Consider the following 14,565-nt stretch of genomic DNA (forward strand, 5'->3'; position numbering starts at 1 on the left):
CGTTTGCTTGCGTTTGTGAACGCATGCGTTGCACCAGAGAAAAACATGTCTAGACACTGATTAGCCACCCCCCACATACAAGGTGATAAAGGGAGGGAGTGGACATTTGCAGGTCACTACTCAGCAGACAGAGAACCAGACCAGAACGCCAAAAGCACCTTGTGGGAAACAAGACTGAACAATGTGAGTATACCCTAGCCAATGCCTTTATTTTCTATTTTCTGTCTCTACATGTCCTAATTTCTGCCATTTCTTTCTTTCTGCATGCATCAGAATGTCATCTTCTTCTGATGAGGAGCAACGTCCTGGGCCTTCTTAAGCCGAACATGTCAGTGAAGTGAGTACTCAACTCCTCAGATTCGTAAGTATAAACTGTCACATCTACACATGTGTCAATTTTTGATTCCTTTTTTTAGAGCACTTCTTCCACTGCGACAGAGGGTGAGCAGGAGCAGCGGGGTCACGGTCGGGTGGCAAGGTGGCAGCGTGTAAGTATACCTGGCTGACTGTTTACTGTATCCTCACTTTAGTATTCTTGAATCTTCCTTTCTTTACTTTCCTCTTTTTTACATTTTTCTTCTGCACTCCTTTTTTATCTTGACTTTCATTATTCATGCCATTTCTCAGCCTCTGTTTTCTTTCTTTTCCTTATGTTAATGTATCCAACATTAATGTATTCATTTATTTTTTAGGTTCCAGAACGGGATGAGGACCTCATTGACAACGATATCCTTATCTCCCTGGTCCATGAGCGAGTCCCGTTGTGGGACACCCGGGTTCCGCAGCACTCGGACAACGTGACGATCCGGCGGCTATGGAATGAGGTGGCCAAATCGATGTAGGATGGCTGGGACAATGCCCCGACTCGGGTCTGAAATGCATTTTGTAAGTATTGCAATGCAGTGTGATGCAGCAGAGACCTTGGCCGTTATCACTAAAACTGTGTGTGATGACAGAAACTCTCAGGAGTTTCTCTCATCACACACAGTTGTGTGAGCACGGCCAAAAGTCCATTGTCTAACCCTTATTTTTTGTTTTTTCAACAGTGCTCAAAGTCAAAACACGTTGGCGTTCGATGACGGACCGCTTCAACAAGGACCTGCATCAAGAGAGCCGTGTTCCCTGTGGTTCTGGAGCAAGGATCCGAAAGTATAAATACTACCGCATTCTTGCATTTTTAAGACCGGTCCTTGCCTAGAGAACGTAAGTATTTTTTCGGTGTATTAGGTTGAGTTGTATTGCCATAATCTGTATGTTTCTATTCAACAGGAGTTGGCGTTTTGTAATTTTTTGGTATTATTTTTTTTTTCCTTTTTTCACAGCACATGGAGCAGCACTGTTGACCCAGGTTCTGGAGCGGCCCTTCATCTACAGCCACAGACCCATCCCAGCCATCCAGCAGCGCTGCAGCAAGTGGGCCTGCCACACTAACTGGAGACCAGGAACCTGGTCCATCAGGTGTTCCCCTTTTCCAGTCCTCTGCCTCTGCCCCCTTTTTTTGGGCTCCTCCCGGCAGCGGCAGAGGGCATCGGACAGGTCACTCATACCTGAGGTTTTGCACTTGAGCTCGGATTTTCACGATGGACTCAACGCTTTGGGTGACCGACTGGATACTGCCATTAGCCATATGAATACATGTATCCAGGAGGTCACCAAAAGCCTGTACCAAGTAAAAGCTGACCTCCAGAGGCCAGCACATCATTTTTTAATCAAATTGAACAGGGCATGTCGGAACACCTTACTCCTGATCTCCAGCTTAGTGTCATGCAGGCCTGCAATGCTGCTTATGTGCAGGCTATGCAGCAGAGTCGGTATTTTCAGCAGACACTGGCGGCATATCCACCTTTGCCTACACTGTCACACTTGACCTCAATGCCGACCTCTGCTGCATACCACTGCATGGCCACCTCCATTCCAAGCACTGCCGGACACCACTACAGCACCACCACCATGCCGAGTGCTGTAGGACAGCCCACCGCCAGCACCATGACAACTGCTGCTCCTGCTTGGACCTCCTCCACTGACACCACCGTGCAGCAGCAGGACCCTGGCATGGCCTTCGGCTCAGCCACCACAATGCAGCAGGACCCTGGCATGGCCTTCCGCTCCACCACCACGATGCAGCAGGACCCTGACATTCCCATCCGCTCCTCCACCACGATGCAGCAGGACCCTGGCATTCCCTTCCACTCCGCCACCACGATGCAGCAGGACCCTGGCATGGCCTTACAAACTCCTACCGCAACTATGCATGATAAAGCAGGAAAACACAGCGTTTTATTAACCGCATGCGTTCCCGCATGCGTCTAGAAAACGTGCGTTTGTACGTGCTTCTATGCGTTTTTTCCTGCACTTGCGGTTGCGGATTAAATGCTGCAGATTTGAATGCAAATGTGAAACTAGCCTTAGTTTGATCATGCCATGTCAACTATCAATTATAGCACTTAGGGGGGTTAATTTGTCAGGAATGGCAATGTATGCCTGGTGTCAGCTGTGAAATCAGCTGATCGCCCGGTGACGATCTCCATTACATATCTATATGTCCAAGGTACTTACTAACCTGAACATATGGATACGTCAAAGGTCATGAAGGGGTTAAAGAGTAGCAGTCATTTTAAATTTTTTTTCATAAATAAATAGTGCATGTAATATATTATATATTGTAATATAGCTTATCAGAGAAATCTGCTTCTTTCTCTGCCAGAATTGATCGGTCATTAAATCTGTATTCAGTGAGTGACAACAGACTGTGGTAGAAGATGGGAGATTCTACTGATGCATTTCTGATACATTTCTCCTTACAATGTATAAACCCATAAGGAAGCCATTGGGGCAAAATATGTGGGGGAGTCCAGCATTTGGGCCATGATTTCCAGGTGCGCCATTGGTAAACAGACATCTTTATGCAATTGCATAACTGTTCAAGTTACCAAAGTACAAAGATTTTCTGTTAAATGAATTAGGACATAGGGGATATTCCCCACATTGAAACTTGATGATATGTACTATATTGGGAAATATGATTTGGTTACTATGCTCATTTTAATGATGCATTAAATGTACACATACTGGTCCTCTTAAAAAACTACTGTATAAGTAATAGACATTTGTTCTTTAATTGGATGTTAATAAAGATTTTATTTAGAATCTCTGACTTCATTTGTTGTAGTTTTTAATATGTTTTTAGGCATGAGGGATTCACCCTCAAAACATCATAAACGATGAGTACCCCATTGTTATAGCTGGCATATTCTGTATATCATAACATGGCCACGCAGTCTGTTATCTATACTGTGTCCATTGTTGGTTAAGCGTTTTTAGCCTACCTGAAATTAATGACTGTGGTGGCAACTTGTTTTGGGCCCACCAGGCTATATAGCTAAGAGTCAACTGTTTATCTATAGGGTCACTGGTAGGGTGAGCCGCCGAGGAGTGGGGGCGCCATTTCCGCTGAACAGTAGGGTGCCAACCCCCACAGTTAGGTAGGCTATCAGAAACAGCAGGGAACAGCTATAGAGAGGTACTCTGTGTGGATTATGCCCTTTTTTGCACTTTAGATAATTTTGTCTTTCACTCTACCTCACACTGTCTTAAAGAAGTTGTCCACTACTATAACCTTTTTTTTTTTTTTCATAAATCTTGCTATTATGGGCCACTGAAAACATCTACTGTGTTTATTTTAGCAATAATACCTCTTATCATGCTGTAGCAGCACATCTTTAGTGCTGGATTCAGCTCTCATGGGGTTAATCGACAACTTCCTTTCTCCTGCGTTACTGTGCTCTAATACTACAAGTTCCATGATGCATTGCACTGCTACTAAGCACGAACCTACCACACCCACTCCAAAACACACCCCAACCCCTCCCTCCTCTCCCTCCTCTAGCTTCAAAAAGATTTGTGATGTCATTTCTGTCCAACCTCCTCTTTTACATCTGTCCAACCCACACTCCATTACACACATATAGAGGGATAGATAGATAGATAGATAGATAGATAGATAGATAGATAGATATGGGATAGACAGACAGATAGATAGATAGATAGATAGATAGATAGATAGATACAGATATATCTATATATCTATGTCTATTTCCATAGATATGTCCATATCCATGTTTCTAAACCCCTTCACCCCCTGGAGCTTTTTTGTTTTCGTTTATCGCTCCCCTTCTTTCCAGAGCCATAATTTTTCCGTCAATATGGCCATGTGAGGGCTTATCTTTTGCGGGACAAGTTCTACTTTTGAACGACACCATTGGTTTTACCATGTCGTGTAGCAGAAAATGTGAAAAAAATTCAAAGTGCAATGAACTGGCAAAAAAGTGCAATCCCACACTTGTTTTTTGCTTGGCTTTTTGGCTAGGTTCACTAAATGCTAAGGCTGTGTGCACCCGTTGCGGATCTGATTGCAGATCCGCAGCGTTTTTTGCTGCACTGAATTGCATCAAATCCGCAGTGTAGTGCACAACCAATGTAAGTCTATGGGAGCCGCAGACTTGTTGTGCACATGCTGCGGAAAAAGCCGCACCAAAACCACACCAAGAACTGCATCAAAACTGCACCAAAAACTGTATCAAAACCGCACCAAAACTGCAAAACTGCACCAGGTTTTGATGCAGTTTTTGGTGCAGTTTTGATGCAGTTTTTGGTGCAGTTTTGATGCTTTTTTTGGTGTGGTTTATGCCCCGTTTTAATGCCGTTTTTGGAAATAAGTAAATAAACGGAAAATGTGCATGATTTGAATGGAAACATGCATGAAAAAATGGATTCCAAGGCCGGATGCATCATTTCACTGCTCAGTTTCATATGTTTTTTTGCCAGATCCGTCGCTGTGCGTTTTTTCGCCGGACAGAAAAAACGTTCCTTTGTATGTGTTTTCCATCCGGCGGAAACAGCTTTTTTGACGGATCCGGCAAAAAACGGATGAAACTCTATGAGAAAAAAACGGATCCGACGGAAAAAAATGGATCCGTTTTTTTCAAAACTCGCCAGATTGTGCCTCACGGCAAAAACCTGATGTGTGAAAGCACCCAAATATATGGATAGATACATCTATGTATCTATAGATATATCTATAGATAAATATATCTATAGATAGATATATCCATAGATATATAATAGAAAGGCCGATGTTTCTATAAGGCTACTTTCACACTTGCGTTTTCCGCAATCCGTCTTTTTGGGAAAAAAACGGATCCTGCAAATGTGCTCGCAGGATGCGTTTTTTACCCATAGACGTGTATTAGTGAAGGATCGCGACGGATGGCCACACGTCGCGTCCATCGTGCAACGGATGCGTCGTGTTTTGGCGGACCGTTGGCATGTCCGTCGCGTCTGCCATTTTCTACCGCGCATGCGCGGCCAAAACTCCGCCCCCTCCTCCCCGGACTTCAGAATGGGCAGCGGATGCGTTGAAAAACTGCATCCGCTGCCCATGATGTGCACAAATTTCACAACGTGCGTCGGTACGTCGGCCCAACGCATAGCGATGGACCCGTGCCGACGCAAGTGTGAAACAGGCCTTAATGAGCGTTTAATTTAATAAAAAACTGAAAAAAACGGCGTGGGCTCCCGCGCAATTTTCTGCGCAAGAGGGGGAAAGCCGACGGCCGGGGGCCAATATTTGTAGCCTGCTATGAATATCAGCCCGCAGCTGTCTGCGTAGCCTTTACTGGCTATTAAAATAGGGGGACCCCCCAAAAAAAATGACGTGGGGTCCCCCTATATTTTATAGCCAGAAAGGCTATGCAGACAGCTGCGGGCTGATATTCATAGCCTAGAGAGGGGCCATGGATATTGGTCCCCCCCCCTGCTACAAATACCAGTCCGCAGCAACCCCAGAAATGGCGCATCTGTAAGATGCGCCAATTCCGGCACTGAGGCTGGTTTCACGCTTGCGTTTTTGGACGCTGCGTTTTAGCGCTAAAAAACGCATGCGTTTTTTTTCCTATACTTAACATTAAATACGCATGCATTTTTTCGCATGTGTTTTGACGCGTTTTCGGCAACGCATGCGTTTTTGTACATGCGCGTTCATTTGCAGAAATGCAACCTGTAGTAATTTTTAGCGGCGTTTTTTTGCCGCAAAAAAACGCATGCGTTTATTTGCGGTAAAAAAATGCATTGCTGTCTATGTAAACGCATGCGTTTTTAAGCACAATGCGTTTGTTTGCATTAAAAACGCATGCGTTTTTATAGAAAAAAACAGAAAAAAAACACTGAAACACCACCCACCACCATCAGGGTGATAAAGGGATCCAAACCCTAACCCTACCCCTAACCTCACCCCTAACCGTTTAATGAACATTTTCTGACAGTCATAGTGCCACGATATTTCAGTGCCACGTATTTCAGTGCCACGTATGTAAGTGCCACGTATATAAGTGCCACGTATGTAAGTGTCACGTGCCACGTATATAAGTGCCACATATGTAAGTGCCACGTGCCACATATGTAAGTGCCACGTATGTAAGTGCCATGTATGTAAGTGCCACGTATGTAAGTGCCACGTATTTAAGTACCACGTGACACGTGTTTCAGTGCCACGGATTTAAGTGCCACGTATTTCAGTGCCACATGCCACGGATTTCAGTGCCACGGATTTAAGTGCCACCTATGTAAGTGCCACGTATTTCAGTGCCACGTATTTCAGTGCCACGGATTTCATTGCCATGGATTTCAGTGACACCTTTGTAAGTGCCACGTATTTCAGTGCCACGTATTTCAGTGCAACACCATTGGAGGAAACCCTCCACTAAACTAAACAAAAAAACACCAGAACACAGGCAGGGATGCTTACCTGTTCAAGGCCTCCAACAATTGCACTACCCAGGGTGCACCAGGCCCAAATGAAGATAGCGAAAACACAGGTGCAAATAATACCGATGCAGCCAACCTACAATCAGGAATTAGCTGCTTGGAGCACCCGTGCAAAAAAATAGTCTGTATGTGGCATGTTCACACAGGAATGCAAAGTATATGGTGAAAAGCTTATTAATGACGCCATATATATAGCGGGCTAACCATGATGCATCCTGTGTGAACAGAGGCCACAGTGTACAGAGCCATCTAGGGCCCAGGCGCACCCTGGAAAAATGTACAGTGCACCAAAAACATAACAATGTATGCAAGGTATTGGTTGATATTATGGCCACAATATTGAAGCTGCCAACCCACGTCAAGGGTCCTTGTATCTTGGCAGTCCTAATCTAAAAAAACACCATTGGAGGAAACCCTCCACTAAACTAAACAAAAAAACACCAGAACACAGGCAGGGATGCTTACCTGTTCAAGGCCTCCAACAATTGCACTACCCAGGGTGCACCAGGCCCAAATGAAGATAGCGAAAACACAGGTGCAAATAATACCGATGCAGCCAACCTACAATCAGGAATTAGCTGCTTGGAGCACCCGTGCAAAAAAATAGTCTGTATGTGGCATGTTCACACAGGAATGCAAAGTATATGGTGAAAAGCCTATTAATGATGCCATATGTATAGCGGGCTAACCATGATGCATCCTGTGTGAACAGAGGCCACAGTGTACAGAGCCATCTAGGGCCCAGGCGCACCCTGGAAAAATGTACAGTGCACCAAAAACATAACAATGTATGCAAGGTATTGGTTGATATTATGGCCACAATATTGAAGCTACCAACCCACGTCAAGGGTCCTTGTATCTTGGCAGTCCTAATCTAAAAAAACACCATTGGAGGAAACCCTCCACTAAACTAAACAAAAAAACACCAGAACACAGGCAGGGATGCTTACCTGTTCAAGGCCTCCAACAATTGCACTACCCAGGGTGCACCAGGCCCAAATGAAGATAGCGAGTCAGTGCCACAGATTTAAGTGCCACGTATGTAAGTGCCACGTATTTCAGTGTCACGTATTAAAGTGCCACGTATTTCTGTCACGTGTAGGGTTAGGGTTAGGGTTGATGTCACCGCCCTATAGGACCCTCAGTTACACACTGACAGGAGGCAATGGCTCCTGCAGTGTATCACTGAGGTTACTAAAGTTCACTGGTCTCACTTTATGGCAAAAAGCTGCGTGGGAACTTTCTCATACAGCATGCCATAAAGTGAGACTAGGGACTATTTTCTCACAGGGGCGTAGGAATACATTGTGGGGAATACATTGTGGAAGGATACCTTCCTTCCCTCATTGTGTTCCTGGTGCCCCTGGAGAGTGGTTGCGTCAGCTGATGCTCCTGCTCTCCACGGGAGATCATCGTGGGACACTCGTTTTAATTGGATTTCTGCGGATCAGGGAGTATAGTGTTTGTTTATTATTTTAATATTTTTTACAGATGACAATGGCTTCGGGGATCAAAGTGACAAGTGATGGTGAGTATGTACTCTATGTTTTATGTACTGTATGTCTATATGTATGTACTGTATGTAATGTATGTATGTATGTATGTATGTACTGTATGTATGTACTGTATGTATGTACTGTATGTATGTACTGTATGCGCATGCCGTCACATGCCGCATGTCGTCGCATGGTGCATGTCGTCGCATGGCGCATGTCGTTGCATGCAGCATGTCGTCGCATGGCGCATGTCGTCGCATGCAGCATGTCGTCGCATGCAGCATGTCGTCGCATGCAGCATGTCGTCGCATGCAGCATGTTGTCGCATGGCGCATGTCCTGTATGTGTTCTATGTATGTATGTACTGTATATGTGTTTTTTTTTTCTTGTTTTTTTTTTTTACATTCAACACATTAGCCGGATGATGGGACTACTACTGTCCCATCATTGGCTAATGTGTCACTCACTGTCACTGTAGCAGGCAGAGCCCGATGGGACTTGTAGTCCCATCGGACATGCCTGCACACAGAGACAACGCCGCCGCCACCACCGCACAGCCACCTTCAGCACCGGCCGCAGCCGCCGCCACGGCACCGGCCGCCGCGGCGGGGCCGGCCGTCGACGCACCAGCGGCCGCCGCCAGGGCACCGGCCGCCGACGCATCAGCCGCCGCGGGAACGGTCGCAGCCATGGGATCAGCCGCCGCCGCAGCACATCTCAGCAAGCAGATCCCAGCACCAGACACCTGCAGTGCACAGCCCCGCCCGCCCCCAGGAAAGCCCCGCCCGCCCCCTGCACAGCACAGTCCCGCCCACAGCCCAGTCACTCTATGAGTGACTGCTGACTGTGCGGCTGGGACATGCCTGTTACTGACGTCACGTCAATTTCCAGAGTCTGGAAATTGACGTGACGTCGGCGGAAATTAGCGGTGGCTGCAGCCTGGGGGTCACGTGACCCAGACTCAGCCACCAGCATAGCGCCGCTCACAGGGGAAAAAGGCAATGCAAGGTATTTACACAATTCATCAGGGGCCCCGGGGGGATACATTGGGGGGATAATTGAAAGTAGTGGACAACCCCTTTAATGATTGCCATGGATGACTAATTAATAAAGCAATCACTGTCCCTTTCATTTTACCTTTCGTGTCAGATTGGAGTATAATTGTATCACACCTGTTATAGTGGTTAAACAGGAGCAGGAGGGACAGCCGCCGTCAAGTGGGGGCGCCTATCTCGAATAAATTTTAGAGTGCCAACCTCCTTTGAAGCTGAAAAAAAAAACAATCAAAAGTGATAACCACTAGATGTCTCCCTTTTGTCTTGCTTTCTGTCAACTGCCTGTTGAAACCTGGAATCCAGTTCTACCAGAAAATATATGATGCAGAACAGTGAAAGTGCTGGAGGGTCTTTATCGTGTTTTACTACATGTGAATTAGGGAAAACAGAGAGGTATACTTTCAGTGTATTGGAGGCAAGCCTCTGGATAATAACAGGTGCAATGCATGCTGGAAAGAGAGGGAAAGGATGTTCTAGCCCCTATAGTGCTGACAGAACGCTGGTGAAAATAAAGCACTTAATCAAAGAGAGCGAATGGAAAGTGACATTAGATTGGGGCTAGTTCTGTGTATGTTAGATTAGTAGGCAGTTTGTACATATTATAAGGAATGAAGGCAGCATGAGATTGCTCATATTTTAGTTTCGGTTAGTTTCTGTTGAAATGACAAGTGAATTTAGCAAATTGTTTATTTTTGTAAATCATCACTCCCTGACATATATTGACTGCTATTGATATTTGCATGCAGTCATTGCCTTAATCATGGAAATGTGATTGTGGAAGAAGGGAGGGCAGCTACTTATTTTTAGAAGAGACTGATTGGAATAGTTTGCTTTTTACTGTACCAGGCAGCTGCCTTTACCAATCAGGATGGGAAGTGAACGCTTAAAGCCTCAGCTCTCTCTTTTGGGGATCTCCAATGAAAACTGCAGGGAGTGAGCCACAGGGTGCCAAGTGGACACTAATGACTTCCATCTGGTGCAGTTCCAGACGTCTCCTGAGAAGGAAGGAGTGCGGCTCCTGGCACCAATTGGCTAATTCAATTTACTTCAGCAGCATTAACCTCTGTCAGAATATTCATGAGCAGGAGAATGAGAAGCTGTGGCACAAGCAAACAGAAGCCACTTAGAGAGAAAGAGCATGTGAGCGAGCAAGGTTCCTGCACGAAACTATCACAGGAGATCGGTGTGCCAGCTCCACCGCTCCTGTCAGCGAGCACACAGCCACAGGGAGGATTGTAAGGAGCCAGCCGGCTGGGAGGACAAGCTGCGCACCGAGGGAGGAGAGCCTCGGATCTCTGGCATCTGCTGCAGGGGAGACACACAGCAGGTAAGGAAGTTTCATGCTGTACCCTGCACTGTAGCCATATAGGATGAGCAGGCAGACTATTCTATTGTTATCTGGATCCACTATTCAGGACCAGCCTGACCTATAGAGCAGCATATTGCACGATCGTTCCCAGCTGAGGTTGTGGCTGTGCACAGTTCAGCACTATGGACAGCTCCCCATCACTGCTGCTCATTCTTCCCAACCTGTTTTTCCCCAAATCTGCTGACTCCAACTTTTTTTTTTTTTGTCTTCTTACTCGACTCAGATAAGTTTCTCCAACTTTCTGATGAACTTGAAACGCGTCTTCTCCATTATGCAGAAGGGACAGCTCGACCTTAGCTGTTCTTCATCTCACATTATCTTTCAGCCTTTGACTTGGGAACTTTTTCTTCTCTGCAGAGAAATAAGGGGAGATATCCAGGTCACCTTGCACCCAAGAGATTGCTATTAAATACAGAAGATCTCTGATTATGTTCTGCCACTGGCAAAGGGGAGAAGGGAAATTGTCTGCTAGAGGGAAAAAAATGCCATTCACTTGTTAGGAAGCAGTTATCAGACTTGCGCCATGCAGTGATAGAGAGGACAATTGGACTTTTTAGCCATTAAAACATTTTTCGCTCCTCAGAGAGAGTTGAAGCACATTATTGGCAGCGAAAGACTGGGATGCTTAAAAAATGCAGGCAGCTGATTCTGGTGGAAGCCAAGGGGGCCAGTGAGGCAAGCTCTGCCAAAGCAGGCTGGAGACTCCGAATAAGGATTTCATTGTATGCGGGCTGACTGGAATAATTATAGGCTTAATTGTTCATTCTGATTGGAGATTCTGTCATCATAACTGGTGTGCGTGTGTGAAGTAATGCAGAAATTAATGGTGCTGGGTAGCAGGAAGAAAATGACAATCATTCCTGAGTTTAAGTGTTTTTATATACAGGCATTAACATATACTGGATGTCCATTATACTATTTACTCAGGGTCAATGAACAACAACGCAGTTGTGAAATATTGCAAGTGTCACATCGTCACCCCAAGCGGAAGGTTTATTGATGTCCGACCATAGACTGTGCGCTATTTATTTTTTACCTATGTTGGAATATATATATATATACATTTTACAAAGAAAGATCTCTGCTCTATATATGATTTTTGCAGTGTGTCTGGTGGCTGATTCTACTGCTGTAAACTTCAGGGAGATTAACTGCTAAGTAAGGTTCTGGGTAGTGAGCTTTGATTCCAAATGCTAATATCCCTCCATAGAAAGTAATTTCCTGTGTCCCTGTAATTCACATATAGTCACAGCATTTTATGTGGTGATTAAAAGAATAGGTGCTAATGCCTAGGAGTAGGAAAAGCTTGAAGAATTCAGGAATTGTGCAATCCTTGCCTTTTAAAATCATACAAGTATTTGCTGCCACACCAGGGTTATATATATATATATATATATATATATATATATATATATATATATATATATATATATATATGTGTATATATACTTCGAGGAGTTAGTTGTCTGGAATATCTTTTCAGCTCACAAGCTTGCTGAGTCACTTAAAAGATAAAAACACACATCGTTATTCTTCTTCCCCATATCCAATCATGAGCCTCTGCTGCTGCACCAGTCTTTGTTGATGTGGTGACATCACAACTACAGCAGTGACATCACAACTAGACCACATGTGACCCTTCAGTTAGTCATTGAGCTCAGTGACTCATGCCATCTATACCTCTTCTGTCTGCATCCTTCACCTGGGCTGTAATAAAGGAATAAATAAAGGAACTTTTAAGCCACATTTTTCCCGTTTTCCATCTATACATCCAGAGCCGCTGAGCCAATTGACTGGCTGCAGCGGTCACATTCAATGTTGTTGTGATATCACTGATGTAGCCTGTCAACAATAACTGAAGCAGCAGCAAAGAGGAAATAATAGATCTGGGGTATATGAATATTGGTGGGATAGTCAATTTTAAGTTTGCAAACCTATGCTTAAACATACATTCCCAATCAGGAGGAAGCAAATGCTATTTTGTTATTAACTCGGACAGATACCTTCATAATACCTTCATGTGATTATATATAATACATGTAAGGATGGCTGGTATTGGCTTTGAAACACAAGAGAAAATGGGAATTCTTGCTCTGAGTTGTTACATTTTATGGACTTCCGAGTTCTCATTCCGAATATCATTTGAAATAGAATATTCTTATAATATCATCCATCTCAGCTCAAGTCTATGGTTAAAACTTTGTGGAGAGCACCTATAATACCTGTATACAAAGACGTTAGGTCAGTAATTCATATTTTTGCCCTATATGAATGATTATATTAGAATGACATTGGGAATCATGAAGTTCCATGGCTAGTATTAGTACCTGATTTTATGAAGATATCAGATAGTCCCATTTACTAATTTCTGAAATCGGTGTTCATACTTGTTCTATTTCACTTCCATCAGTTTTCTTATGCATGGGGGTAAGTTAAATAGGTCACAGTGCATCTGTATGGATCATGATGGATTTACGAAATGGATATTAAAGGATCATGATAGATTAGCCGATCATAATAGTTTTTATGTATTTGACTTGTATCCTGAAAAGGAAAGCCATTATGCCAGTATAAGAAATCTGATGTCCATAAATATGCTGTTCTGAACTCTTGCAGGTTCTAAGTGCTGCTAAATATATACAGCACATAAATTGTTAAAAACATGAATCTTTAATTATGCAATCAGTTTTGAGATATTTAATGCTAATACGCTAAACCATCATTCTAAATAGACAAAACAGGTATTAGAGCAGTTCAGCGTGGTAATCAATTACTCTGTATGTCATGCCTCCTCAACCGAAATCAATTTCTTATGAAATCCTCAATCTGCATGCATCACATCACATTTCTTGGTCAGTGTAGAAAAAGCTAACACAAATAACACATTTTAATTTATTCACCACTTTCAGTGTGGAGATAATGACTGTGTAGTGCTACATATTTCCTCTGGGGTATGGATCTACTCCTTATGTAGAGGACCATTCATTTCTTCTGGACCAAAAGGTATTAATAACAATTTAAAATATTCAAATTATTTCTGTTTTTCTGGTAAGATTATCTCTGAAATGCAGTGACCACTGAAACTGACCAATATTGATGTGGTTACCACCATGCTCATGCCTTCTTCTACCCTTAAGACTCGTTGAGAATTACCCTATGTAGGAAAAAATCCAATGCAAACATAAGCTCATCCTCATGGGTCCAACATCTCTACCCTCTTGGGATCAGCTGTTTTCACCACAAGAAGCCATGGGTAACCACATTTCTTCTCTGTATAATATGATGGCAATATTTTAAGAGGATAAAAACTTTCACAGGGGTGCTTCTTTAAGACCATGTCCTAATTCAATAAGATTGCTGGTTGCTATAGGAACCAAAAAAATTAACCACTTTGGTCTCTGGATATCCCTTTGAAATAGGGGAGAGGATGACAAATTCTGGTTCTCCAAGTGATTCTGTAGGGTGTAATTGGTGTTCTGCTCTACATTTTATTGTGTGCATTATATTTCCTGCTGATAAATGTCAGAGTATAAACCCTGGAAGTACAAGAAACATTTATTGGGAGATGGTCGATTATAAAATACAAGTATATCGCAGACATATATAAAATATCAGATTAAAACATGTACAGAATATGTCATATATGTCATATCACCTATGAATTCATAAGTATATATACATAAAGATAAATAAATTAACAATTCTTTCTAATTAGCAATTGTACAAAATAATTGCATTTATCAGTGCAAAACTATATTAATGCACTCAAATGCATACTGTATACAATTTGTGAACTCAAATTAAAAAAATGTGATGAATGGTC

At 43.5% G+C, this 14,565-nt stretch overlaps 1 protein-coding gene across 1 annotated transcript in view; it reads left to right on the forward strand.

Annotated features, from left to right (window-relative positions):
* The first annotated feature begins 10,351 nt into the window (after nt 1–10,351).
* CDH20 (cadherin 20) overlaps nt 10,352–14,565 on the forward strand; it is an 818,630-nt gene continuing 814,416 nt past the window's right edge. The window contains exon 1 of the mRNA XM_077269730.1: nt 10,352–10,700. The gene's annotated coding sequence lies outside the window, so the exon portion shown is untranslated. The remainder of the gene's footprint in view (nt 10,701–14,565) is intronic.

The sequence above is a fragment of the Ranitomeya variabilis genome, chromosome 6 (genome assembly GCF_051348905.1).
Source record: "Ranitomeya variabilis isolate aRanVar5 chromosome 6, aRanVar5.hap1, whole genome shotgun sequence".
Classification (NCBI taxonomy): domain Eukaryota; kingdom Metazoa; phylum Chordata; class Amphibia; order Anura; family Dendrobatidae; genus Ranitomeya; species Ranitomeya variabilis.